Raw genomic sequence first — 12,128 nt, 5'->3', positions numbered from 1 at the left:
CTGATGGACCCAGCTGCTGACACAGGCTTCTCTGGTTTGCTCTGCTGCTATGGTAATGAGTGTTATGAAACTAGCATTACCTACTACCCCCTCAAAAACATTTTCTCTCCCCACTGGCACGACCCAAAGCACGTTCATTTTCACTTAAAAAGTCAATTCCAAGACAATCTGAAAAAAGTCTGTTCTGGAGATCTGGAGATGACAAACAGAACACCCAAAATTCCCTTTACCAAAGAACAACTCCCTTCAAAAGGTTTCCAGTGAAATGACATACAAAGGACTACTTCCAAGTGACTGTGGATTAAAGAACAATAGAGGACAATCAACCGTGATAGAAAAACAAGAGGCCCCATGCCTTCTGCTTTGAAAACTGAGAAGTCTGGATGCTCTCATTTCCTTCTGGTCAGTAGAGATAGGGGAGATTGACAAAACGAACTCCTTTGTAGTTAAGCAAAGAACTGCTCTAAAACTCTGGAATCTGAGAATGGTTCTCCATTGGCATGAATCTGTGTCTTAGTGATGGTTAAATAAAATCTTCCCCTTTAAGGCTTAGCAAGAAGTCAAGAATCTCTGCCTAGTAACTCGATCTCATTTTGTAAGTCAGATATGGCCAGAATCGTTGCAGTATCACACTTGCTCATCCTGCTCTCCAACAATTCCATAAGTTTAAGCCTTTAGTTTCTATACAATTAAAATATGATTTTAAAATCATATTTTTATTATTAAAATATTTTAATTGTATAATTTCAAACTAGAAATACCAGATGTACTTAAAAGAGGGACATTTCATTTCACCATCTGTCCCACCCTGCCATCACCTCCATGAGTTACCTCCATGATCCACCTTGACCTCCACAGCCTGAATTCCCTGTCCCTGCATCCATGTTCCTACTACATTAACAGTTCTCTCACACTGTGTTAGAGTATAGAATAAGCTATTGCCTCAAGTTCCTTGAGCATTGAGGCAGCATCTTATTTATCTACATGTCTGGGATCTATCCCAGTGTCTTTTCCCAGGCCTAGATTAAAAGTCTGATTGTGGGGGCCTGGGTAGCTCAGTGGGTTAAAGCCTCTGCTTTCAGCTCAGGTCGTGATCCCAGGGTCCTGGGATCGAGCCCTGCATTGGGTTCTCTGCTCAGCAGGGAGCCTGCTCCCCCCCCCCCCAACCTTCTCTCTCTGCCTGCTTGTACTCTGTCAAATAAATAAATCTTAAAAAAAAAAAAAAAAGCGCCTGGCTATTAGGGCAGTTTCCACATACAGACATATCCATGGGGTGCTGAAGACATCTCTGGAAACTTAACTAGATGAAATAAAAATAGTATCCACCAGGACTTTTCTCAGGGTCTGTATAAAGTAAGCTTGGAAGGAAAAAGAAGGGGTCTGTTATTTTTCTTCTGGTCTGTTGAGAACCTAGGAGCTGGCAGGAGGGAGATTTGAGGGATTCTTTGGCTACCCCCTTCCCTCTCACCTGGAGCTTGGCTTTTCTTCTTAAATATGTTGTGAAAAATATTCAAAGGACAACAGTCTGAAGTGGCATCAAATCATCAGCCTGCCCAGGGTAACAAATTATTAGCTTATCTCTTGGACCCCTATATCTCAATCCTGGCCCCTATCCCTACCATGAATATTTGGTAAATAATTACTGAGTGAACCAATAATACCAGGTCAAGTTTCACCAACCAGTTAGGAACCAAGAGTACAGAGGAAGAAGGCCTGACTCTGAATGATCTATAACACAATTGGTGGGCACACACAATGGGTCTAGGAAGGTGGGAAAGCAGAACAGAGAGGACAGAACCTCAGGCATTTCCATCACTCCATGATCAGTGCAGAGATTCAGAAGCAGAGGCGAAGCTTTCACCCTTTGGAAGGAGAAAAATTCATACTTTTCAGCAAAGCCACCAAACATGACATTGCAGAGATCTGAGTGGAGAACTGCTGTCAAATTTAGCATAACTGGCTGCATTCTCATGGCAGTGAGTCATTTTGAATCAGTGATGGATCACTGGATAAATGCCACAGCATTCCTAAATGACCTTAATATCTTATCGAATTATGATTTCACAATTCTTTTGTACAAGCTAAAAGTACAATGCAGTAGTACAATGTGAGCCCTCTCTCTCTCCACCTTCCCTCAAGACCATGGGCTTGGGGAAGGAAAGGACATTTCTTGTCTCCTCAGGGTCTGTAAGTATTGTAATTCCACAATTCCTGTGAGCTATGATTAAGCTGAAAATATTACATGTCTCTGGATGTTCTCAGTCTCCTAAAATCAATAACTTCTGATAGCGATCATTATAAAGAATGCTATATCCAGTAGAACATTTTCTTAACCCAGTGTCAAATATCAAATTGCCCAATGTTTAGGTTGAGTTAACTTCTGACCCTAAAATATAAAGGTTTAATGTTCGCCAAGTATTAAATGACCATTAAACACAAAAGATGTTTAAAATGAATGCTGCTGGGGTGCCTGGGTGGCTCAGCCGTTAAGCATCTGCCTTCAGCTCAGGTCATGATCCCAGGGTCCTGGGATCCAGCCCTGCATCAAGCTCCCTGCTCCTCGGGAAGACTGCTTCTCCCTCCCCCACTTGCCCTGCTTGTATTCCTGCTTTTGCTGTCCCTCTCCGTCAAATAAATAAAATCTTTAAAAAAATAAAATGAACGCTGCTACCCATTCTACCCACCAAATAAGTAGTTGTTCCATGCTTCTTTAGCATTTAGAGAATGCTGATGGTTCTGTTACACTGTCATTAATCTGCATCACAAAGAGATGGTTAGATGCCTTCCTGCCTTCTCGATTAGAGCTTTTAGAAGAATATAGTGTACTGGACAGGACCTAACATACAAGGCATCCTTAGTAATAACTATGTGCAGAATTTAAAAGGTAGAAGGAGATGGGAAAGGGAAGGCTAACATTTACTGTGTATTTAGCGAGGTAGGTATTATGGTCTCAGCATTAAAGGTGAGAACATTGAGGACTGGAAAACTTAAGAAACTTGCTCAAGCTCACAAAGTGAACCCCAAATTCACACCAACCCATTCTACGAGCCATCTGCCACACCGCCTCTCCAGTGCACTATATAAAAAGGAGTTTTATATAGAACATGCATCTCTCTTTTAAAAAAAACCTACAATCTATCTTTTAGGGGAACTAAAAGACACAATCTGAAAATCAGCTTAATATAGTTTTCCCAGCTTGTTACTCAGTATTCCATCTTGTGAAACAGAATCAACAAATGCTCCTTCCATCCTGCCTGCCTCTATTATATAATTAAGATTGACATGCTAGATGGCCAGAGCAAGGGAGCATCCTACAGGCACAGCCTTTTACAGAAACATGCCTCCAGCAATATAATAACAAGAGGAATAACTGAGGCTTAATCTGTGTCTAAATAATATTTTACAAGGCTTTTCTTCTTGGCTTTCCTATTAAAATGTGGTCAAAACAAATTAATATCAGAGCCCCTACAAATGACATTCTTTCTGAAAGACTTACTAAAGAAGTATCACATGTGTTCAGTATATTAGTTACTTTTAATATGTTGGTTATGTTGTTAGGCCTAGTTCTTACTAGAAAACTTGTATGACTGTTAGAGAAGCCTGGAAGGGAGCACAGCAGAATGGCTAGATCCGATTGAACTCTAACTTTGTCATTTACCACCTGCCTAATGGTAGATAAGCTAAGTATCCATTTTTTTTTTCATCTGTAAAACAGGGACCATACAGTTATTTTAAGAATTTAAAAAGGTGGAGGTACCTGGGTGGCCCAGTGAGTTAAGCATCTGCCTTCTGCTCAGGTCATGACCCTAGGGTCCTGGGATATAGCCCCACATCGGGCTCCTTGCTCAGTGGGGAGCCTGCTTCTGTCCCTCTTCCCTGCTCTTGCTCTCTCTCTCTTAAATAAATAAATAAAATCTTAAAAAAAAAGAGAGAGAGAGAATTAAATGAAGTAACCATAAATCAAATGCTTAGCACAAAAGCAGGTACAAAGTAAACACTCAAAAATGGTAATTTATTAACAGAGTAACAGCTTTATCTAAAATTAATCCTTTAAGGGTTGGCTTTAAAGTATTAGCTTGTAAAGAAAAAACAGATAAGACGTCAGGGGGTTCTGTTCTCCTAATGTTGTGTTCTCCTAAATGAGTGATTTCCATGCCAGATTTTGCAATATATCACAGGACTCCAGTTATTAGAAAGTGTTGTGAAATATAAATGTAACTTACCTCAATCATTTAATATATGGCCCAGAAGGAAGACAAAGTGCTGTGAGGCCAAAACAATACAAGATGATGCAAAAATAAGTTACCCCTCCTTCTCATGCAGTGCATGTCTTCTCAGTCAAGATTCACACTGTAGGCAAGCCTGGTATCACCAATGTCACCCAAGCAAAGGCCATGTTTTACAATCCACAGTTGCACATCAGCGTGCATGAACTTGATGTCACAGAACTGTACACTTAAAAATGGTTAAGATGCTACATTTTATGTTATGCGTATTTTATCACAAAAATCCTATAATCATATAAAATAAAAGCTGTTCTGACTGCTTTAAAATGAACATAAATGGATTACACAGATTTAATGTCCAGTGGGCCCCAATGTACAGGAAGGCATACTGACACATAAAAAGTATGTTTACTGTGTCAAATTTACTTTACCCATAATTCCTAGATTATAATAAATACTATTTAATTATCAGTTTTGTTTGTTACCTTGAATTAGAAGGATTTGGCTGTGTGAGAGAAAATGATCCTACTAATTTGCCTAGAAAAGGCACAGATCTTCTTCTCTACTACAGAAATAGCCATATATGAACCTAACACATTCAAAAATCTTCTTGAGACTATCTAGGTAAGCACACACAGGAGGCCTTTCTTTTTTCTCCCAAATAACCATTGAGGCACCCACATGTTTACAAAAATCACCAATAACTTGAAAAGTATTTGAGCCTCTTATTAATCTTTTATTAAGATGCCAATCTAGGGGCACCTGGGTGGCTCAGTGGGTTAAAGTCTCTGCCTCAGCTCAGGTCATGATTCCAGAGTCCTGGGATCAACCCCAAATCCGGCTCTCTGCTCAGCAGGGAGCCTGCTTCCCCTCCTCTCTCTCTGCCTACTTGTGATCTCTGTCGAATAAATAAATGAAATCTTTAAAAAAAAAAAAAAGAGGCCAATCTAGCAGAAGGCATCAAGGATAGCCTAATGTGAAGAAGGGCTGGGGAGAGGGGTTAGATGGCAGGTGGGGTGGGTGGAGGGAGAGATGGCGTGTGTTTTGGGAAGCAATTAAAGAAGAGCAATCATAACACTTTCCCTTGGGGATAGCAGACATTCTTACTGGGCACATAACACCCATCAATCAATCAATCAATCAATCAATCAGTTCCTGAGGCTCTCATAATTATGAACTCATTTTTGTAGGACTGCCTTGTTACTTCCTTGGGCTCTGGATATGTGGAGTGGAAATGACCATCCAAGGCACAAGAGGGTAGCAGTAATGACCCATATCAAATGAGAGCCAATTTAATAAGAGAAATCCTTGCTCTGCCTCTCCAGAGGGCTATACTGGATGAGGACGAGCGAATGCAGGAATGAGATTGGATGTTCAAATGAAGGAAAGTCACCATGACAGTGGCAGAGGGAAGAATCAAAACCACAAGGCAGCATGGCTTAACAGAAAGAACCCCTGACTAGGTGTCAGGAGACTCAATTTCTACTCCCTGCTTTCCAGTGATCTGACAGTATAACGTTGAATGAGTCACCTAGCCTCATTTGACCTGACTTTCCTTACTTGTCACATTGGAGGGAAAGCCAAATGATCGATAGACCCTCCACTTCCAACATCCCACTGTTCTCTGAGTTGATTAATTGCAGCTGGAGCTGGGGGACACTTAATCTGAAAAGACTCCTCTGGAGTGGCAAGAATCGAACAGGGATTTTTAAAAAAATGGTGACAGCACCAGGGAAAACATGAACTCAAAGACAAAGAGAGCAATGAATGGTCTATGATTGGCAACTAATAATCAATCTTGCTAAAAAGAGAGTAAAAGTGGGTCACAGCAAGAAAAGAAGGTCATTGGGTCAAGCATAGTAACAAGAGCACAGATTTTAATTGAAGGTAAAAAGGTAACTGGGAACCATGTAAGGGGCCTAATACAGATCCATCCCTGGGGCACTGGGGTTCACCAGGATTCGGTCCTTGGCCAGTAGCTTCTCTGTTCATGCACAGGTGTTCCTCTAGTGAAATCCCCTACCCTAAAAGATCATCCACCACCTCTACGTAGGGGATCCCCAAAAAGACATGGTGAGCCCTGCTCTCTCACTCTGAGCCTCAAAATCGTCTCCTAAACAGCTTCCTGGCTATCCACTGATATGTGCGGAAGCACCTAACACTCAGCATGTCCCAAACTAAACCCACCACTTCTGCCCATACCCACACCAAATCAATCCACATTTCTTGGGTCCCTGAATGTTGATAGCAACATCAAGAGCTCCGGCCCCTGCCCCAAACCTTCTTTCCTTTTATTCTCTCAAATCTACATGTTTTTGTCTGAAACTAGCCCCTTCTGCAGCCCTGCCACCACTGTCTTGGGTGGAGCCTGCTGAATCTTTGTGGAAGACAACAAAAATGTTTTCTTCTCTTGCCCTCCTTGGTCCCCTTTCCAAACTGCAGTCAGGGAGCCCTTTCTAAAACATATCAAACCTTCCCGATTTGGTGTTTTTTTTTTTTTTGTTGTTGTTGTTGTTATAAAGTAAAAATAATATCACTGGGAGGGGTGGGGAGGTCTGGCAATGGAATGTGATGGGAACAAATGCTATCCAGCTTCTTCTGCCGTTTTATTGGTTCTTGCTACTTCCTTCCCAAGAATGTGAGGGCTTGACTCCAAAAGGCTGGGCTGACTGGGTCACATATTCTGTGATCATCACTCACTTGGGACTAGCCGGACTAGGAAGAAAGGATACTTCACCCTGTGGCTCACTGTGGGCACTCATCCAACCCAACAAGTCAGGTAGGCTCCCCCACCCCCCAACTCCAGCTCACACTGCCTGTGTCATGGGACTAGCGCTGTGAGAAGGGATTTTTAATGCCTTTAGCTCTGTTTCTACCTACATGTTACTGGTATCTATGCTCCCAGAGACTGGGCATTTTTACAGTTTTCTCCTCCTTGGGCAGCAGCAGTCATTGCTACGGCAGTCAGTTCTGGGATATAGAGTGATTGCTTGTTCTGCTGATGTGTTGCCCTCTAAATGTTCTGGAATTGCATTAGGTAAGTGTAAACCACCCAATTTTTTATTTATTTTTATATTTCTTATTCCCTTACTGCTGGGGCCCTGTTGCTCATCAAGAGAAACCTCACTTCTTCATTCAGTGCACAAGCAAGGCAGGGGCTTTTCTTCCATGGCTGCAGTGTGGGAAACATGTACTTGGAATCCCCGGCCTGCCTCCACCACCCTCTGCATACCCTTAAGCAAATCAGCTTATCCAACCCAGGCCTGAGTCCTCACCTTTACAATGTGGACAATGTGTCTACAGGCCCCAAAGGTTGATGTTGGTGGTAAAATAAATATTGCAGAAGTACTTCGGAATCATTAAAATGGCATATAAATATAAGGGTGGTCTCTTATAAAGAAAGTCTTTTCTATTTTTTTATTTTTATTTTTATTTTTTGCTGGTAAAGTAATTTTAAAAGAGGATACTTTTGGCCTTGGAATATTCTTAAATCAAAACAATCCATGAAGTGAGCGTTATTTATACCACTTTGATTCCAAGGAAACAAAGCAGCAAGAGTCACAAGGTCACTGACACCTCCTAACATTTAAGTCTCACTAAAAAAGTCAAAAGGGATTTTTCCAAAAGGCCCAGGGGTCCAGGCAGATATATGTAGTCCAAACATACAACTGTGCAGTGAGAAGACAACAGCGAATGTAAAAAATTCTTTTCCAAACCAACCTTGCAATAATGCACTAATAATGGACCATTTATATTCTGTCTGTTGAAGAAAGAAAAGAAGAAAAGATGACATAACACCCACAACCTCCGGCTCTCTGTGCCCACAAAGTGCAGCCATGTCTATCTGCCCAGCCCAGAGAAGGCCTTCTGGAGCATTCCGATCAGCTGACATTGCTTATCTCTTCCCTGGAAGAAGGTATGGGAAGAGTGAAGCATCCAGCAAGAGCATGAGCAGAGAAACAGGTCAGTTTTGAAAGAGCAAGCTCTTCTGGCATTTGTGTTTCTGGTAAAGTCCAAGTTCATCTTGGGGTTAAAGCAGTGCTTCACATTTGCAGCTCAGCCATGGCTCCTGGTCAGAATCACTGATTTCCATTTGCTCCTCTGCTGGAGCAGAAAAATATCTGGTTTACATTTAATGTAACCACGGTGAGATGTCTTTTTTCTGACACCATGTGGGTGCCCTCCCACGCAGTCCTGTTCTGATACTACCTAGAGTCAGCCTAAGACTCCAACAGGTTTAAGGGCTCAGTCCCACAAGACTGACCCCATCTCAGACACTGGTCCTAAGTCCCAGGACCCTGACAACCTGCTCTTCTGTTTGACTTGGTTAGCAATCCAAGGGTTCCCATAATCCCCTCCTTAAGTTTGATAATTCCCTTGAATGACTCAGAGAATTCAGGAAAACATAAACCAGCAGGTTTATTGTAAAGGACACAACTCAGAAACAGCCAAATAGAAGAGATGTCTAGGGCATGGTACTTGGTGGTAGTCTTGGTAGGAGAGGGGGAGGGAGGGTAGAATTCAGATTCCATGCCCGGTCTGAATATGTCAACCTCCAAAGCACCAATTGGGAAGTTCCCCAAACCCTATCATTGACAGCGTTTATAGTAGTTTCATTACATAGGCATGGTTGGTTAAGTCACTGGCCATTGGCAATGAAAAATCTCCAGCCCTGGAAAGTTCCAACCCTCTAATCCCATTGTTGGTTCCTCTGGTGACTAGTCCCCAACCTGAAGCCCTCCATGAGTCCATCCAGAGTCACCTCATTAGCAAATACTCAGGTATGGCTGAGGGGGGATCATTATGAGTAACCAAGGATGCCCTATCGGGAGATTTCAAGGGTTTTAACACTGTGCCGGGAACCAGGGGCAAAGACCAGATACAATATTGTACCACATACAGTGTGTAGTATAGCACTGCATAAGAACAGTAACACCTGAGGGCTAATTGTCATTCAAAATTGTTGCAATTTGAAAGAGTGCAAAGCAGTTCACTTAGAAGATCAAACTCACCTTCAAGGACCCACCAGGACAGTCATTTTAAGCCACAGATTTCCAGAGTTAATGACTTACAGACATTCTTCCTAAGGAAAGCCTTCCCTGACCATTCTGACCAAGCCCATCACAATGAACTCCTTCAGTCTTCTATCTCTCATGTTCACAGTTCTTATCCCACACCTTCATGCAGTTTAAAATTAAAAGTTTATTTCTCTCCCACTAAACTATAAGGTCTAGGAGGTCTGATCGTGTGTCATGCTGTTATCTACCCCCCCCCCCCATGTTTTTACAGTCAGAAGCTGCTATTAAACATTAAATGAATGAATGAGAGAATTAAAATTAGACCCATTGCCTGGAACAAAGATCACAGCAACTTCCTACAATCACCACATCATCGCGTCTTCAATTCTCCAAATACCACTTGACATGCAAAGGTCCCTGAGTCATTTAGCAGATTCAAGCCCTATCAGCAAAGAAGAAAGATTCAGCTCAACCATGGTATTAAGAATAATTTCAGGTCATTCAGGGCATATTGAAGTGACAGAGGAAGGTCAGGTTTCTACAACAACCTACAAAGAACGAATAGGAATCAGGGAGAATGCTTACACAGCAAAGGTGATGGACTGTTTCTGCACACTGGCTTGGCTTTGGGCTTCAGAACTCAACAGGGCCCTGTAGCTTCATCTGGTGTTAGCAAAGCAGGGAAATCATGTTCCCTCTGGGAACTTTAGAATTTTGATGGCTTCTCGGGAGACAAAAGTCACATTCCCCATCTGGAAGTGTAACACATGACTTCTAAATCAGGGTAGGGCTTTGTCTGGCTCAGTGACAAATTCAGCTGCCTAAGAAGCACAGTCTCTGGGTTAGTGACCTAAGTTTCTCCTTTGTACCCAGCAAATGAATCTACGGTTATTTCTTAGCAACCAAACTTGAAAGGCAGAAAGATTGTGCCAAGAAAGCTAATGGTGTGTTTTTTTTTCCTCTGTCCTTTTTTCTTTCCCTTACCACACACAAGAAATAATATTTTTCCATTCATATTTGACAACACCATCTGTTTTTGTTGTGGAAAGACTTACCCGTTCAGGGAAGGCCACAACTTAGCTGCTGCTAGCTGAAGGGATGTAGAAATAAAGAGGACCCTATGGACCACCAACTGTAACACAGCCAGAGAGGGGACCCCAACAGAAAGCTGGGATAGGATACTTCATGCTTTAGTGAAATGAGGCATGAATACAAGAAAGCTCAAAAGGATTACAGTTGCGTTGTAGAGCAGTATACACCAAAGGCATAATAGTTACTGCATAGGAGTTATGAGTGGGCCAAGAAAGATGCCTAAGATTTATCGAGGTGGGAGGCAAAGGGACAAGAATTAAAAATAGGGCACAAAGTCTTTTATGTGGAGGTGTGGAGGTATGGAGGAACAAATCACGAAGGTAGAAGGATGCCAAGGTGAATTTTAGGAGTTAGTGAAGAGGCATATACTGATGGAGACATATACTGATGGAGATAAGTAGATTAGGGGTAAATAGTAAAGAAAGTCTCCAATGTCAGGCTAAGAACTTTTCAAGACATAATTCAGGCCTTATTCGTGCATGATAGGCACCTGAGAAATAAATGACTGTTTTAGAGCCACTTTATGTCAGTTTAATATCACTTTTAGAATCAACAGCCAAATATTTTTATGAGAGCAGAAAGTAATTCAGATTTGATCATATAACCAGTAGGGAACACTTGATGGCATCTGAGCAGGGGAATGATGGAAAAAGACATTTAAAGGCATATTAGTGTGAATTAGGGAAATTAACTTGAAAGCAGCAAGAAGGATTCATTGTGGAGGGTTTGACAACAAGAACAGGAAGCCTACTTCTATATTAGGGTATATATCTGATCACCCCATAAAATAAAACATAAATGGACTGCACAATACAAATCTCAAGTAGAAAAACAGTTATGCTTAAAACAACTAAACTTTCAGGGGCACCTGGGTGGTTCAATCAGTTGAGCATCGGACTCTTGATCTTGTTCAGGTCTTGATCTCAGGGTTAGGGGTTCAAGCACCACGTCTGGCTCCATGCTGGGTGTAGAGCCAACCTAACAAAACATTTTAACTTTCTGATTAGTGGGTCGCATGACATACCTGGACAAAACAGATTTTGAAGGAGCAGACTTTTCCTGTTTTACTGGTGTTTTCAAAAGAGAAATGGATTTGATCAGTCGTTTTTTTTGTTTGTTTGTTTTGTTTTTTTGCTTCTTGTTTTTTTTTTTTTGTTTTTGTTTTTAACATTAGATAATACCTGAATACTTTGGTGAAATCAGATACTTTGGGGTAAAAACATCACTTTTAGAATTAATAACCAAATGCTTCATGCAATGCTGTTATACACAAGAAGAATCATCTTAAAACACACACAAAATGGTGCCAGACAGACTAGGAGCCATGTGAAACACACCATAAGTAAGCCATCATCTTAAGAGTATACTGGGCCCTTCTGAAAGAGTCCTTAGGCATTATGTCACTCACCATGCAATCAAGTCTCTGCTTAAAATCAAGTTACAATTACTCTAATTATGGGCCAACATTTCATTTGTTTCACAACCACAGCCTAATCAAACAGTTCTGTAGATGACTTTACCACAAGGTAACTTAATTAACTTCTGTGCCAAAGGTTTCTTTGGTTTTTTGTTGTTGTTGTTGTTTTTTAAGTCTTCTTTGGGCAACTGATTGGCCAGTTCAGGCGTCAGAAATCTTACTATAAAAATGACTACATGAACTAAATCAAAATCAAACCCAAATACTTTCATCCATGACAAAACCATATTCTTCTTTCACAAATGCTTCATTTAAATATTTCCCAGCAACAACAGGCTTGTGTGGACACAACAGGAAGTGAAACCAAGTATGATC

At 41.4% G+C, this 12,128-nt stretch overlaps 1 protein-coding gene across 2 annotated transcripts in view; it reads right to left on the bottom strand.

Moving 5' to 3' along the window:
• Positions 1–12,128, bottom strand: part of LRRC8B (leucine rich repeat containing 8 VRAC subunit B) — a 65,508-nt gene that overhangs the window by 27,088 nt on the left and 26,292 nt on the right. The window contains exon 2 of one of the 2 annotated variants that reach the window (XM_059135775.1): positions 3,758–3,915. The exons of the other annotated variant lie outside the window; for it this stretch is intronic. The gene's annotated coding sequence lies outside the window, so the exon portion shown is untranslated. The remainder of the gene's footprint in view (positions 1–3,757; positions 3,916–12,128) is intronic. 2 annotated transcript variants of the gene reach the window in all.

This window comes from Mustela lutreola, chromosome 10 (assembly GCF_030435805.1).
Source record: "Mustela lutreola isolate mMusLut2 chromosome 10, mMusLut2.pri, whole genome shotgun sequence".
NCBI lineage: Eukaryota > Metazoa > Chordata > Mammalia > Carnivora > Mustelidae > Mustela > Mustela lutreola.
This window is presented reverse-complemented; position numbering and strand designations above follow the sequence as displayed.